At 39.7% G+C, this 14,488-nt stretch overlaps 1 protein-coding gene and 2 long non-coding RNA genes across 11 annotated transcripts in view; all 3 read right to left on the bottom strand.

The window, feature by feature from the left end:
- LOC124342686 (importin subunit alpha-5-like) overlaps positions 1 to 14,488 on the bottom strand; it is a 97,078-nt gene that overhangs the window by 44,689 nt on the left and 37,901 nt on the right. The gene's annotated exons all lie outside the window — the stretch shown is intronic.
- Positions 3,311 to 14,488, bottom strand: part of LOC124342907 — a 30,412-nt gene continuing 19,234 nt past the window's right edge. For 4 of the 8 annotated variants that reach the window (XR_006918943.1, XR_006918942.1, XR_006918940.1 and 1 more), the window contains 7 exons: positions 8,750 to 8,884; positions 8,434 to 8,673; positions 8,084 to 8,370; positions 7,877 to 8,021; positions 7,613 to 7,816; positions 3,837 to 4,019; positions 3,311 to 3,730 (listed from right to left, as the gene is read on the bottom strand). This is a non-coding gene — a long non-coding RNA (uncharacterized LOC124342907). Of the gene's footprint in view, positions 3,731 to 3,836; positions 4,020 to 4,159; positions 4,369 to 4,549; positions 4,676 to 4,781; positions 4,928 to 7,612; positions 7,838 to 7,876; positions 8,022 to 8,083; positions 8,371 to 8,433; positions 8,674 to 8,749; positions 8,885 to 14,488 lie in introns of those variants that run through there. The other 4 variants (XR_006918945.1, XR_006918944.1, XR_006918941.1 and 1 more) reach the window with 4 other exon arrangements.
- On the bottom strand, positions 9,269 to 9,840 carry LOC124342987. The gene is made up of 3 exons (XR_006919064.1): positions 9,739 to 9,840; positions 9,420 to 9,669; positions 9,269 to 9,355 (listed from the first exon to the last, which is right to left on the bottom strand). It is a non-coding gene; the product is annotated as an uncharacterized LOC124342987 (long non-coding RNA).

Raw genomic sequence — 14,488 nt, 5'->3', positions numbered from 1 at the left:
ACAGGGGTTTTTTTCATCCTGCTTGTGAGATATAGCATTTCAAAGTCCGTAAATTTAACAATTTGGCCTTTGTACTACAAACGATTAACAAAAAAATAACATTAAAAAATATTGATGTAAAGATAATACGACACAAGACAAAATTCTTACTTGGACTTCCTTCATTGTGAAGATGTTATTTCGAACTGTCTTCATCAGATGAGGGACATCAATAAAAAAAAAGATTGTCTCGTCATTTATTGTGGGATGTTCAAACGAACTTGGCTTGCTTTGAAATGCATTATTGAGATCGTCGTATTTTCCTGATACTCCAGAAAGCTTCATTGCCAACTTATTGGGCTGTGCTCCGTCACATACCACAGATTTAACAACAGCTCCATGTTGATGAAGAGCACAAATTGCTCTAGCCATTAGCTGCTGTATCACAGACCCTGGGCAGGATCCCTTTGTCGCATAACAAGCAATTGGCTGGATCCAATTATAACGATAAGGCCGGAATATAAATACAAGGGCATGATCCGCTAATTCTCCTTGATGTGTTTTGTCTTTGATTGTTCCATCTAAATCGTTGTCTTCTCCATAATCCACGAATCCTTCAAATACCAATTTCATGGAATCGAAGATAACACTTTCTTCTATTGACATTTCATCCCATACTAGAGTTCCGTAGCGCATGTGAATTGGTTTTCCCGCGAAATTGTTGTTGATTGCATTTAATGCAAAGCCATTTAGTCCAAATGTGCAAGACATGCAACTTAACAAACGACGTATTGTCTCACCACAAGGAAGGGGTAGTATGTTGTTTACTCTTAAGTGATTGTAAGCAGCTCTACTCTTAATCCTCAATAACACACATTGAAGTAGGAAGTCAGGATCGTATCTCATGGATTTCGGAGAGTGGGCACAAGAAGCTTTCTTCAAAATAGTTTGTACAACCATTCTTTCCTGTATGAAAGATGAGTAAATTTCAAAGTAATTGAATGAAATGAAAATTAACAATTTAGTTTCATCATGTATATTCCAATTATTTATTACATTCCTGCCAATTATATGGTCGCAATGTAAGAAAAATTGTAAATAAGTTGTGTTGTCGTGATTATTTGTCATTTGTAGAAATATAGTAAAAATACGGAATCTAACAAACGTAATCGTCATAGATGGGAATAGTCAGCGGAGCATTATATACCTGGTCGTTAAGCCCAATAAACTGATTAGTTATTGCCTTTTCACAAGCAGCAGTCACATTTTTTCTGACATCTTTAATTTCTAGTCGAAGTTTCTATTAAATAATTGAATGTTACTTAAATGAAGAAGAACAAAAGTTGTAAATAATTAAACATTTTAATAGTGTACCTTAACAACAAGTTCTTTCCGTTGAATTTTTTGTTTCAGCACATTTGATTTCATTGCAGTTTTCTTCTTTCTTGCGGACATTCTTTCAATTGTTGTTTGCCGGGAGCTATATTTCAAGTGAATCTTTTCGAGATGTTCACAAAGGAAACACATGCTACCTTTACCAGATAAAAGTCTTAGGCAGAAACGGGATCTGAAATTCGCATTTTCCTTGATACAGGTATTCTTTAGCTTTGTTAAAGGTCCTCCAGCTGTTAGATGAAACCCATTACAGATACTAGCAGCATCAAATTTAGTAACATTATTTGTAATATCATCAAGTTTTCCGAAATTGGATGACAGGAACTTCGGACAGGGTATAGCTGATCCTTTGATGCCATAGAAAATCTCTGATCCTATAACGGAAATGGATTTTAAAATTGTTGTTGTGTTATTCACTTGACCAAATTTAACGGCAATTTTCTTGAATGCGGTCGGATCATCTTCGCTGTAAACATCGCAATCAGGAAGCCAACGCCAAGACGGAGGAAGTTTAGCGTCACTAGGATCACAAATGATGTTTTCAATTGTTTCAATAATTGTTGAATCATCACAATCCATGGCTGTGATAACTTCAGCAGTGTCTTCAGTATGTTTCCCGTCAGAAGTGATGTTTTCTTCGTGTTGGGTTTCGACAGAAGTGATGTTTTCTTCATGTTGGGTTTCGACAGAAGTGTCAGAAGTGATGTTTTCTTCATGTTGGGTTTTGTGTTCAAGATTACTCTCTCCAGCAAGAGTGACTTCAGCACTTTTCACATCAGATGTTGTTCGAGCATCAAGTTTCTCTTCTGGTTGATTATGGCATCCATTGTTTGATAATGGAGAGGTTGTTTTTTTCCGATACTTTTTGTTTGGGGCTACCCCATCTTTGTAACCTGCATAATTTAAAATCAGTTCATGAATCATACAGGAATTATTTTTAAAGCGATACTTACCAAGAACAAGAGTTGGTATGGCATCATCTCTCAATTTCCAACGAATCAATGGGGCAGCACCATTTACAGAGTTCTTGATGATGAATTCTTCTTTAAAATGTCTAGAACACACATGATCTTTTCTTGAAAATTTTCTGTCACTTCTTTCAAGATTCTTTCCCCATAAAATGAATTGCCTTTCTTCTTTGGGTGGTTTAAATACCTTGGCATCATTTTCTTTTGCTGATTTGTATCCCGTAGAACATCCAACCACGAAACACTTCACCATTTCGCAACACGATTTATCAAAAACACATCACCCTAAGTTAAAGAACGAAATTATAAAACGAAACAACGAAATGGAAAATCTACTAACAACAATGGCAGACGCTTTAATTCTGACAATTCGCGCCCAATTTCAGGGCCACTAACACTAGAGAACCTAGCGGCAGAAGTGAGAACAATTTCAGAAAGTTGGCACAGTTTTAAGAGGGGGCGCCCTACTGAGTTCGCCCACCTCTCATTATACATCGTGATATCGGAATGCAGAGCGACTAGAGCAAATAGTCACTTCCAACATGCGAATTAGGATAGATACAATAAAAATCAGAAAACGTCACAATGTCAAAAGCTTTTAGGTGGCAAGAAAAGTCGTAAAAAATGATTACCCAGGTAAAAAAAATTGTTTTATCATTAAAGATCAACGTAGTCGTATAATACTCAGGTGCCTTGGTAGCGTAGTACTTAGGGGCCTCGGTGTAGTAGCTAGGTGTAGCGTAGGTTGTGGTGTAGTAAACTGGAGCCTCGGTGTAGTATTCCGGTTCAACGTAGTACGAAGGAGCAGCAGCCGCTGTGTAGTAAGTCGGGGCTGTGTAATACTTGGCCGCCTCAGTTGTAGTTGTGTAGCTTGAGGCAGAGTAATACTTCGGGGCTTCGGTGTAGTGGCTCGGGGAAGCATAAGTTGTGGTGTAATACTCTGGAGCCTTGGTGGTGTAGTACTTGGGCGGCTCGGTGTAGTATTCAGCCGCTTTGGTGGTGTAATAAAGTTGGAGCTTCGGTGTAGTAGCTAGGAACTAAGTAATACTTGGGAGCCTCGGTGTATAAGCTGGGGCAACATACGTGTAGTACTCCGATGACTTGGTGGTGTAGCACTTAGAGCCTCGGTGTAGTACTTGGGAGCCTCGGTGTAGTACTCGGGATCTTTGGTGATTGAGCTTGGGACAGCATTAGCTGCGGTTTAATACTCTGGAGCCTTGATGGTGTAGTAATTGTAGCCCTCAGTGTAGTAACCGGTCGGTGCGAATGTTGTCGTTGTGTAGCAAGGTGACGGCGTGGTGCTTTGGTATCCGCCATACCCAGGAGATATGGGTACGCCAGTGATCGACCCAACCTTCAACGATACGACAAACGGCAACAGCACGACACTACAATCAAATAGGCGGTAATTGATTTGAACATTAATATTCAATATGGTACATTAACATATAAAAACAAATAATTGATACAAACTCCATGAAACAGAATATTTACCCGATTGCGTACTGATAATACGACGAAGAATGCACTTGGTGACAGTGCACTGCAGTTGTTCATCCATGTTTCCTTGCCAGTATTGTTCTCTCCAGCCAATCACCCCGATACAACAGCAAAATGATGATGTTCCATACGACGACGACCCAATTTGCTATTACAAAAGAAGGCAGCATCTCCAGCCTAATAAAAAATAAAGTCCAATAATTAGAATCTAATTTAACAAGTCAACAACAGCGATGACATGGTTAGTTTAAATCTGCTGAAATGAATTCTAGATTTTAATTAACATCGCTAAAACATGAACTGAAATAACTGTTTACTTGTAGTCTTCCAAAATTGCACCCTCAACATTGGCTATGGGCAACACATTAACACCTTGCGCTTTCACCTTCTCGGAAGTCCATTGGCTCAAATATTTAGGGAGGACTCGGCCTATGTTACCGCCATCGATGTTGCGGAACAGCGTTACGTGCTCGTGGGCATCTTTGAGGGCACCGCTCAGGGATTGGAAAAGATTTTTGTTTACCACCTAACAAGAAAATAAAGGCCATTTTTAGAGTGATTCGTAACTACAGAAATAAATTGCTAGCAGTTTAAGTAGACTCTCAGATACTATCAAGCAGGAAGATTATCAAAGTTGTTCAACATTCCATAAAGGAGTAATCATTGAGACTTTTAAAGATGAATTTCGTTTGGCATAAAATGTTTACCTGTGGCAATAAGGCACTTGTCGTAGGCTTATGGCACGGCCATCGTCAAGTTCGGCTTTCCGACCGACAATGTCAAGTTTAACGACGCGGTGTACACGTAAGAATGCTACGCCGCCATTATCTTTGCTATTCAATTAGACGGGATTGCAGTAAATTCGTTCGAAAAACAGACAAGGAAGGAAAACAAGTCATTAGTACATGTTCCAAAAAATTACAATAATAAAGAGCTCACCTTCACTCTTTGTCGTTCCACTGCTTGAAACGAAGATTATTCGAAACTTCGGGGCTACCGTGTTCGGTGTCGGAGATGCTACGTACTTGGGCGCCACTGTGTTCGACCCCTTTGGTGGTGTAATAAGCTGGAGCCTCGGTGTCGTAGGTTGAGCAGCATGTATAGTCGTGTAGTAGTCCAGTGCTTTAGTGCTGCAGTACTTTGGAGCCTTGGAGTAGTACTTGGGACAGCATACGTAGTTGTGTAGTCTCAGGTGCCTTGGGGGTGTGCACATGGAATTTGGTAGTGTAGCCCGGGGAAGAATAAAACATCTGGTCTTCGGTGTAGTAGCTCGGAGCAGCACAAGTTATGGTGTACCTGGACCCTTGGTGGTGTAACTGTAAACCTAACTGTGCAACCTCGGTGTAGTAACTGGTCGTTGCGTTTGCTGTTGTGTAGTAAGGCGGCGGCGTTGCGGTTTGGTATCCGCCATACCCAGGGGCATCAGCACACCAGTGGTCGACCCAGAAATCGACGAAACAACCAATAGCTGCACGACGTCATAGTTAACTAGGCGATATTCAATAATAACGGGCACATTATCAAATAGAAAAAAAAATTGAAATTGATAGAAAATTCCACGTAAAAATACAGAATATTTACCCGTGATTGCGACTGCGACCTGTTAATACGACGAAGAATGCAGTTGTTGCCGGGTCGGAGATGCTCACTTGATTGACTTCTGTCGCCTTTTCTCTTTCCTTTTATACAATTTTCTCTCGTAGTCGACATAACGATACAACACCCGGCAGCAACACACCGCCATAATTAACTATAAAATACACGATTTGAACATTAATATCTAGTCATATCAACAACTGAAACAACAAGAGAACAAAGATAATTGATTTACGACTTGAAATAAAAATGAACATTTACCCATGATTGCGAACTGATATTACGACGAAGAATGGAGTTGTTGACGTGTCGGAGATGCTCACTCGACTGGTTTCAATCGCTTTTTCTCTCTCCTTTTCTACGATTTTTTTCTCACCCTCACCTCCTAAACCTTGCGGCTATTGGACCTTTTTGATAATGATGCAAAACGTGTCGTTCTCACCCAACCTCTACACCACTGCATGACACGTTTTGCGTAATGATCACCGCGAGCTTCAAGGCCATAGAAACTAGCCTTTTACTTTCTGTAGGTTGACGTTGCTGGGTCTACAAAAACCAATATCGAAATAAATATCTAATCATAAATGATAATGGCTTAAACTTTAGTCACTTTAAAAATACCACATTTGACATTTGAATCGTTTCTTCGGTGAATGAATAAATCTTACATTTCGAACCGTTTGAAGGAGAGTCGGCTTTTTTTGAAAATATTCTACTGCAAACTTATCTAAGTTTCAAACACGTAATCCTTGCACCTGCGGTCGGAGAAGAAAATCTAAAAAAAAAAAAAAAGATTCAAAAAAGGTAAATTATTAATTTAAAAAAATACAAATCAAAGCTTCTCATAAAACGGTTGAATAAAATCAATAAAATAAGAAATTAGACGCAATTGCTAAAGCTCGATAGACTGTCGGGTTCGTCCGCTACGTTCACAACGCATAACTCAAAAATGAACTTAAATGATCCTAAGTAACCATCCAGGAGAAGCGGGGGAGGGGGGATCGTATTTCCAGAGCTGATTGAGGAGCATCTAAAACGCAAATCAAATGATTGACAATACCTAAACTCTAGGGCTATGGATTTTGTAACCCCAAATCAACAATGAGATTCTACTAGCAGCTATTTAACATAAATGAATAACATTTACAGGAGCTACCCTTACCCTGTCTTTTACATTGACAGGTCTACCATCTTAAAATAGTATATGACCGCCGGAACCTATCGCGTGTCGTTTGATGCTGCCAGAACAAAAGGGAAAAAAATTTCACCCTGTTACATAACCAACGCGTTTCTGCCACAATAAAGTCTGCGCAAGTAAAACAATGTTTTGACACTCGCTTTGTTTTCGTTGCTAAGCAGAAAAATGTGTTGAAATTCGGGTTTTGCTCTTCACACCCAATGTAGACGGAAAGGACTCGGCTCGGATATATAAAAGATCGTTGCAAACAAATTCACATTATTTTCTGCAAAAGCAAAAGCTTCATGTCGTATCTAGCGGAGGGGGAGGGGAGGGACGACATGTCGACATAACACAGCCGATAAAATAAGCCCGACAGCCATCAGGCAACATTTACCATGTTACCCAACTGTTCAACACTGCATATACTGCAATTACTGCATGGACATCAACATAAGCAAATGACACATTTAAGTGTTATGTTGAACTGCAAGTCTGCACAAGTTCCATTTCAGAGCATCTCTCGACTGGAAAAGATTGCAAAACCACTGTACACCAAACAGCAACACCATAAACAGCTCAAACATCACACTGACCATGAACTCCTACAAAGCAAAAAAACATTAATGAACCAATAACATTTTGAAAAGTGAAAAAGGGCACCGATAATAAAATTTACTTAATTTAAAATGAAAAAGAAACCAGGAAGGAATTCTGTACATCTACTTCCAATATGTTATAAAAACTTGGTAATACTGAGTGGGAATTCTTGTTCTAGTTTGATTGGAAGAAAATTGAAAAAACAAAACAAACAGTGGAAGCTGACCAACAATGTGGCTATCTTTGAATGGAAACAACTATTCGGAAGGAAGAAAAAACACCCCTAATTTTTTACAACACATCAGAGGTTAACTTATCAAATGAATAAAAAATTTAGAAAACAAGCATGAAACGCACAAGACTTCCCATGTTCAACCAATAACATCAATAAAATTACCAATTCCAGAAGTTTTCCTGGAGTGACACTTGGGATAACACCAGCTTGATAAACTGCATGCAGCACCTGCAGCTCAACTTGACTCGATCACATCTTTCACCAGCTGGTTGCAACAAAACCATGTTGATGAACAGCCAAGAAGCTCAGACTTTGTCGTGTTCACAATTTCTGCAATAGTTGAGCAAAGGGATCTCCTTCTCCAACCTGAAAATTAACCAATAAAACCTATTGCATTATTGCAGGAAAATTCATCAACAACATTACTTTACTAGCTCCGAAGTGTTTCTGCACGAGATGAGACGTGCAGCCGACAGCCGTATAGGTACAGCTAACAATGGCCGACATTGGACAGCATTTTCCACCCACGTCGTCACATTATTTGGCCAAGTGAAATTATACGCCAGATTGCCTGTAAAATCAGACAGAAACATCTACGATTAATTATATTTAAGAAATCCAAACTAGCCTTACCATTTCATGGCTGAAAATTTAGATCGACACCGCAATTCCGTAGTGAATTCGGACTATGATTTAGAATACACTTTCAGACAGCGTTTTGGAAACAAATGGCAAATATTTCGTCCTCCCTCCTCACTAAGACACTCGCGTCACCTGGTGGCTGGGGGACAAACCATTTTAGCCACCTACCGAGAGCCAAAAGATTCCCTCACGATTACCACGTTTGACTGTACGGAATCGTCGGAACGGATGGATTGCAAAGCTTCGTTTTTGTTGAAATTTTCTGCACCTTACCGGACCTTCATTTAATAACAAAATTCAAATCATTCACAACCAAGTTAAATTCGTTGCGAATATCATACCCATTTTGCACGTTTGCCCGTCGCTAGCATAAACAAGTCCATCAAGTAGGCTGGCAGATAGTGAACGTCTGGTTGATTTTGAGCGAAAGATTGTTAGTTATGTAATGAACGCTAGGATACCACAGCATATCTTTTGTAGGGAATTTCAACCAAGATTGCAAGACCCAATGTTTTAGCATACCCCACGTCAGTGAGTTTCGATATCCAGTGGTGCAACTATACACGGGGACGCCCGACGGCCTGATTATATGCCAGCAAAATTATTTATAGGTTTTCAAAATTAAAGTTATCAAAACTACTTTTTTTTTAACTTTACCTTCGAGTTGCTATGAACCAAGCCACAGCAATCAACAAATTGATTGGATAATCAACTGGAATAAAATCGCCCACCAGATTATTTTTTACTTTCAGAACGCGAATATAAATCCATTTCCGATACCAGCGATTACACCTAACATTTGTAGGAATAGGCAATCTCTTATTTGCTGTTATGCTATAACAGATTTGAAGAAAAAAAAAGGCATTCAGTTCGTTTTACCTGTTGCACCGTTCATGTTGTCGATCCAACCAGGAAAATGTTTCAGCTTCAACTTTCAGCCGCAGTCACGATGGATGGCCGGATAATTGCCAACGGAACGCTTCCACATTTAGTCTCCAGCAGTTGCTCGGCCAAGCCTTTGGTATAAACATACGTGTTTGGGCATGCACCCACTAGTCTAAAAAAATTTAGATATTAAAATAAGTCCTCATTCAAACGGCGTCATTCTTAATTACTCTGGCGTCATATTTTTAATGTTTCGTCGCAGAGACCATCGAGGTATTCAACTAATTTCACTGGATTCACTTTGGGATTGTAGTAAACCTCTTCCTTAATTTTCTCCCGGTCAAGATTGTTGAAGGCAGTCGACACGTGCACAAATGTCTAAAAGAGATGTACAGGATTAGTTTAAATAACCAATTATGACGATACCAGCCAAATTGCCAACCTCAAGATGTTTCATTTTGCGATAAAATTTCAAGTAATTCCATCGGCCCTTTCACGTTCATAACGAGAGCCGTTTTCAGTTCCTCGTTGAATCTGATTGTGGCGGCAGAATGGAAGATGACAGACACATTTTCAATCAACAGCTGAAAATCGGATGGCGACAAACCCAGTTCCGGTAATGTCACGTCGCCCCTCACGGCCGTGATTTTCTCCATCACGTTCGGCTGATGTTCTTTGACCTTACTGAATATCTGCAAGACAATTTTAGGAACTCATTTCTGTTTTGGCGTTAGTTCAATAAAAGCAGAATGCTGTCTTACCTCATTTTGGATGAATTCTCGTAGGCGGTAATCGACGCTTTGACCCTTTGACGGTCTCTTCAGTAGGTAAAGACGTTCTACGCCAGGACAACGAATCCAGTGGCTCCTGTAATAAAAATGGATCGATTTTCGTAAAATTCGCCAATGCTCAATTGGCTCATATCCTTAGATTCTGCCATATAGACGACGTTAATTAATGCTGATGTGCGGATTTCAAACGAAAAGAGTGAAAGGAGACTTTCTTTTCTTAGACCAATTCCCACCAGTGCTGCAGTAGTATAACGATGACTCCTTCCGACTTTCGCTTCTTTTATGCAGTTCTTCTTCCCCCAGCAGAAACTTATTTGCAGAGACCAGCATGGCAACCAAACTTGAACGCTTAAATCTTCAACATTGTTGTTCTTTTCGTAGATGTCATCACCTATTTCTGCGTAGTCCAACCCACTTGTCCTGGAGTCCCTTCCTATAAGAGTATGTTCATTAAGCGGTTTTATTGTGTAGTCGAAGATTCCATCGGTCCTTCACCTTGAAGCATTGGACCCTTTACAACAACTGCACACTCCAAATATGGTGAGTTGAATCAAGTTTCTCTGAAATCTCTCCAAAGGCCACCACATAAAAAATCCACATATTTTTAAGGCGAAAAGATAACATCCTGGTAAAGGTAAACCCCCGGTGAAAACTGCTGCCTCTTGCTTTCTATGAACTCCGTACGGTTTAAATACCCTGAGCGTGCTCTTTCTCGGTACTTTCTTTCTAAAACGTTAGTTGGCTCTGAACTTGCCGGTCACAAGTTCAAATCCGCTGAAATCTCGTGCTTCCTGTTAACACAAATGATTTCAAAAAAGTTCGGCGTCTCGTATTATTTTAATTTGGAATAATTTGTTATGTTCACACGACCACTATTAGGCATCACGGGTCGGCCAACAGACCCGGTGGAAGACGACTTGATACCCATCAAGCTTGATGTTACTTGCTACATTTTCAACAGCCAACTATACGTTAGAGGATAACTGGTACCCGAAAGGAAATCTCAACCCAACCCCAAGAGACTCTTTTTACGTGTCACAACCCCTTAGCCCATCCCCGGCTAGGGACCCATAGTTTAAACTGCCCAAGTGTGTCCACCGCATCGCTGCAAATGGCATGCCCTGGCTGTAACAATTTGTTGAATCAGTTGACGCTACATAATCGCTTCCTGAGGGAGCCACAGCGGCTGTATGAGCAACTAACAATTCTCACTTGGGGGTTCGAACCCTGGTCTCAACGTGCACCACTGCACCTACTCATAAATGACGCCTTTTCCGATACACCCACTCGCTCCCTCATAATAGTTAAAAAGAAAATGCTTTTGTATTTCAGTGGATGATCAGCAGTGTATTGGATTTGGTACTTATTTAAACTTAAAATCAAATCCGTGAAAAAAGAATCCCGTCAAATCAGTTCCAAATCAAATCACGTTCAAAATCTGAATTTTCAAATCAAATCATTGAAAAAATCGTTAAAATCCAAATCCATTCAATATTTTTTAAAATCCAAATCAAATCCAAATCAAATCCAAATCAAATCCAATTTATTTGTCTGTTTTCTCTTTAGCACAGACGGTTTCAAGGAGATGAGCATTTCTTTTAATGAATACAAGCATATTGTCAGAAATTAATGGCGCCAGCAACATAGAGAAGTTGCCGCACCAAATTGAAATAGAATAAGATGGGCGATGTGTGTGCGTTCCTTACAGTTTTAGAATAAAGCGAGAGAGAGAGATTTTGACCCTACGTTGTGTTGTATTTTTGATGGTGAAGAGAACGATTACTAACGTGCAAAAGAGAGATGGAGGTTAACACACAGAGAGAAATAGAGTCTGAGAGATATCACTCGGCGTGATATTGAGAGGACAAGACTAGGTCGTTCGTTGTGCCAAACATTCTAGATTCAGACTTGAGGAGAGCGAAGGTGAGAGAGCCTCGACGTTCGATGTGTTGAACGTCGAGAACCAGACTGATGAGCCGGACTTGACGTGTTGAACGTCCAGAAAAGACTCATGAGACAAGTTCAGACAAGGTGGTGACAAAGATTTAGCAATGAAACAAAAGACAGGCGAATCTGTAACAGCTAGAGGGTGTTGAAGGTCAAAAAGGGGGTTGAGCAAGACGGAAGCGAGGGGGGCGAAAACGAGAGATTAGAGTTAAGTTAAATGAATTAAGTTTGGAGAATATTTTCGACACATAAAATAATTTTGGTTTGATCTTATTTCTCATTGCCGACAAAATGTCAACTGCTGTGCTGAACGCACGCTCAATGTTTGCTGATGAAACTGGAATACCCATTATATCCCGTGTAATTGGGGCTAAAACAGGGAATCTATGTTGATTAACTTTCCAATAATCACAAGGACTTAAATCTAAATCAAATTGACCCTTTTCGTTTACAATGGGGGGCTCTTTAAAATAAACATCAAATTCTTCTAGTACTTTGGCAACACCTTTCGATAGTGTTCGTGGGCGTACAAGAAAGCTTGCAAGTAAAGGTCGGCTAGTTTGTCTAGAGCGCTTCTGAATGGGTGGCCCACTGCCCTTTAAAGTAAAGAATCATGAGCATGATCCCCACATGGTACGTGGATTACTACTAGGTAGGCCTAAAACCTCAGAAAAAAATAAGAAAAAGCTCAAAAAGGCTAAGAGAGTGCGTCTCAGGTCTCAGCTTACTAGCGACATCTGCGAGGGAAATTTTCATAGAAGGATTTGGATTTGATTTGGATTTTAGACAATATTTCAAATCAAATCCAAATCCAAATCCATGCATAAAAAATATTTTAAAATCAAAATCAAAATCCGGGCCGGATTTGGATTTGATTTGGATTGATTTGATTTGCGGGCAAAAATCCAATACACTGATGATCAGCAGACTTGGAATCGGGTGTCGCATGACATTTTCAGTTAGATGAACCTCTGATTGTTCAAGTTAATTTTGTTGCTCTTGTGCTTGGATGTGTTAGTATACGATAATGCAAATTAAAATCTTTAAATCAAAAGGAATTTTAAAAGTTTAAAAACGAAAATTATACTTTTATACAGACTGCTTAAGAAAATTAAACCCATGGAAAGATGCAACGTTTCAGCGAGCACCACACCAGCACTGAAGTAAATACTAACGAAGATCTGAGAACAACTTGGCATTTCAGTTCAGGCCACTACGATTGTTTGTTACAAGATGACTTTAATCATAAAAACGACCTTACATGAAGATTCTGGGAATTATACGAGGTATAGTGGTTTCGCTATTAATAATTTTCCCCATACTCATTAAAACCACCAGATAAACGAGTGGACGATCGGCCTTCGTGACGATAATGTTTGCGATAATGTCAGTGTAGACTGGCAGTTAACAATAGCCATTGGTAGCCATAAAAGTGACCGAACACGAGGGAAAAGCAACAAGAAAGGACAGTTGCTTTTTCCTCATTTTTGTGTTGCAAGTTGGACAGCGCGTGCAACTTCACATGTCAAAGTAAGTGGAGAGAATCTTGCCCAGCGTTCTCTAAACAAACGTTGCACGAAATGTTGGTGACAATTATGAACATTTTGAAAAAACTACCGAATTCGGCATTCGAAAATTTCAAGAACATCATACCAAGTGAATTGGTACCAGTTGTCGAGGTGTACCCGCAGTTAGTTGTTACAGCTTCAGACTATACTTTGGGAGCAATGTGAAATGCAACACTATCCACCCAAAAAAAGCGTGCATGAATCATAAAAAGTGAAATAAAAAGATTGCCATACTTTCACATTGACTTCATCAAACATGTAGGATTGCACCTTCATTAAAGGTTGAGAAAAACAAATGACAACAAAAAATCAATCTTGAAAATAGCAAGGAGAGAAACTATCTAGTGGGAACAACAATAGTAAAGCGTCGCTAATATGATTACTAGGGAAGCCGGAGACCCCAGGATTGACTACCCTGATATCTAACGGATCTAAATTTAGCATGAATATTCTCCCATAAGAACATGTATTTCAAAAGATCATCTACACCGTCAAGCACTTCAGCGCTACCGTGAAGACAACGAAAGACCGCAAACCGGACGAGCCGAATCTAAAGTCCCCACATGAAATGGTCATCGTCTATCCATTTAAAAAACTAGATCGCTGCAACCTTCTGGCGGCCTAATTAACTACCAACCCATTAAATTATGATCAAGATTCAGAAATGATGCAAATAAAAAACCTACAATGTTCAATTTCTTTCACCGATTCATTATCCCAATCCCACACCTGAACAATAAGAAAACCATGAACGTTGGGGATGTGACTCGAAATTGTTTTAAAAACGGGAAAATTCACGGCACCATGAACAGGGAAACCCTTTTTCTCGTTTAACACGAAAACTACGTTAAGTGTTGATCACTTTTTGACAATATTTTTGACGACAACAGAATGAATCTGCCCTTCACTGGGCTGCTACATGGCCAAACATTCCCGTTCCGCTATTCCAGGCAATTCTAGATAAAACCGCAAATGCCAACGCTAAAGGCGATAGTGGGAGTACTGCTTTGGATTTCGCATCAAAATATTAATCAAAGATGGCAGTTGCATTATTAGGCAAATGCATGATGAACACAAGTTAGACAAAGCTTCGAATAAATTCCCACAAACCCAGTTGTTATGGCAGAGCGAATCCATGCCAATCTACAATTTGGTCAATCTACTAAGGAGCATGAAAATGAAAAATGTGAAAAAACGTCCGCTTT

This window comes from Daphnia pulicaria, chromosome 6 (assembly GCF_021234035.1).
Source record: "Daphnia pulicaria isolate SC F1-1A chromosome 6, SC_F0-13Bv2, whole genome shotgun sequence".
Lineage (NCBI taxonomy): Eukaryota > Metazoa > Arthropoda > Branchiopoda > Diplostraca > Daphniidae > Daphnia > Daphnia pulicaria.
Note: the sequence above shows the minus strand (reverse complement) of the source record. Positions and strands in the feature narration are given on the sequence as shown.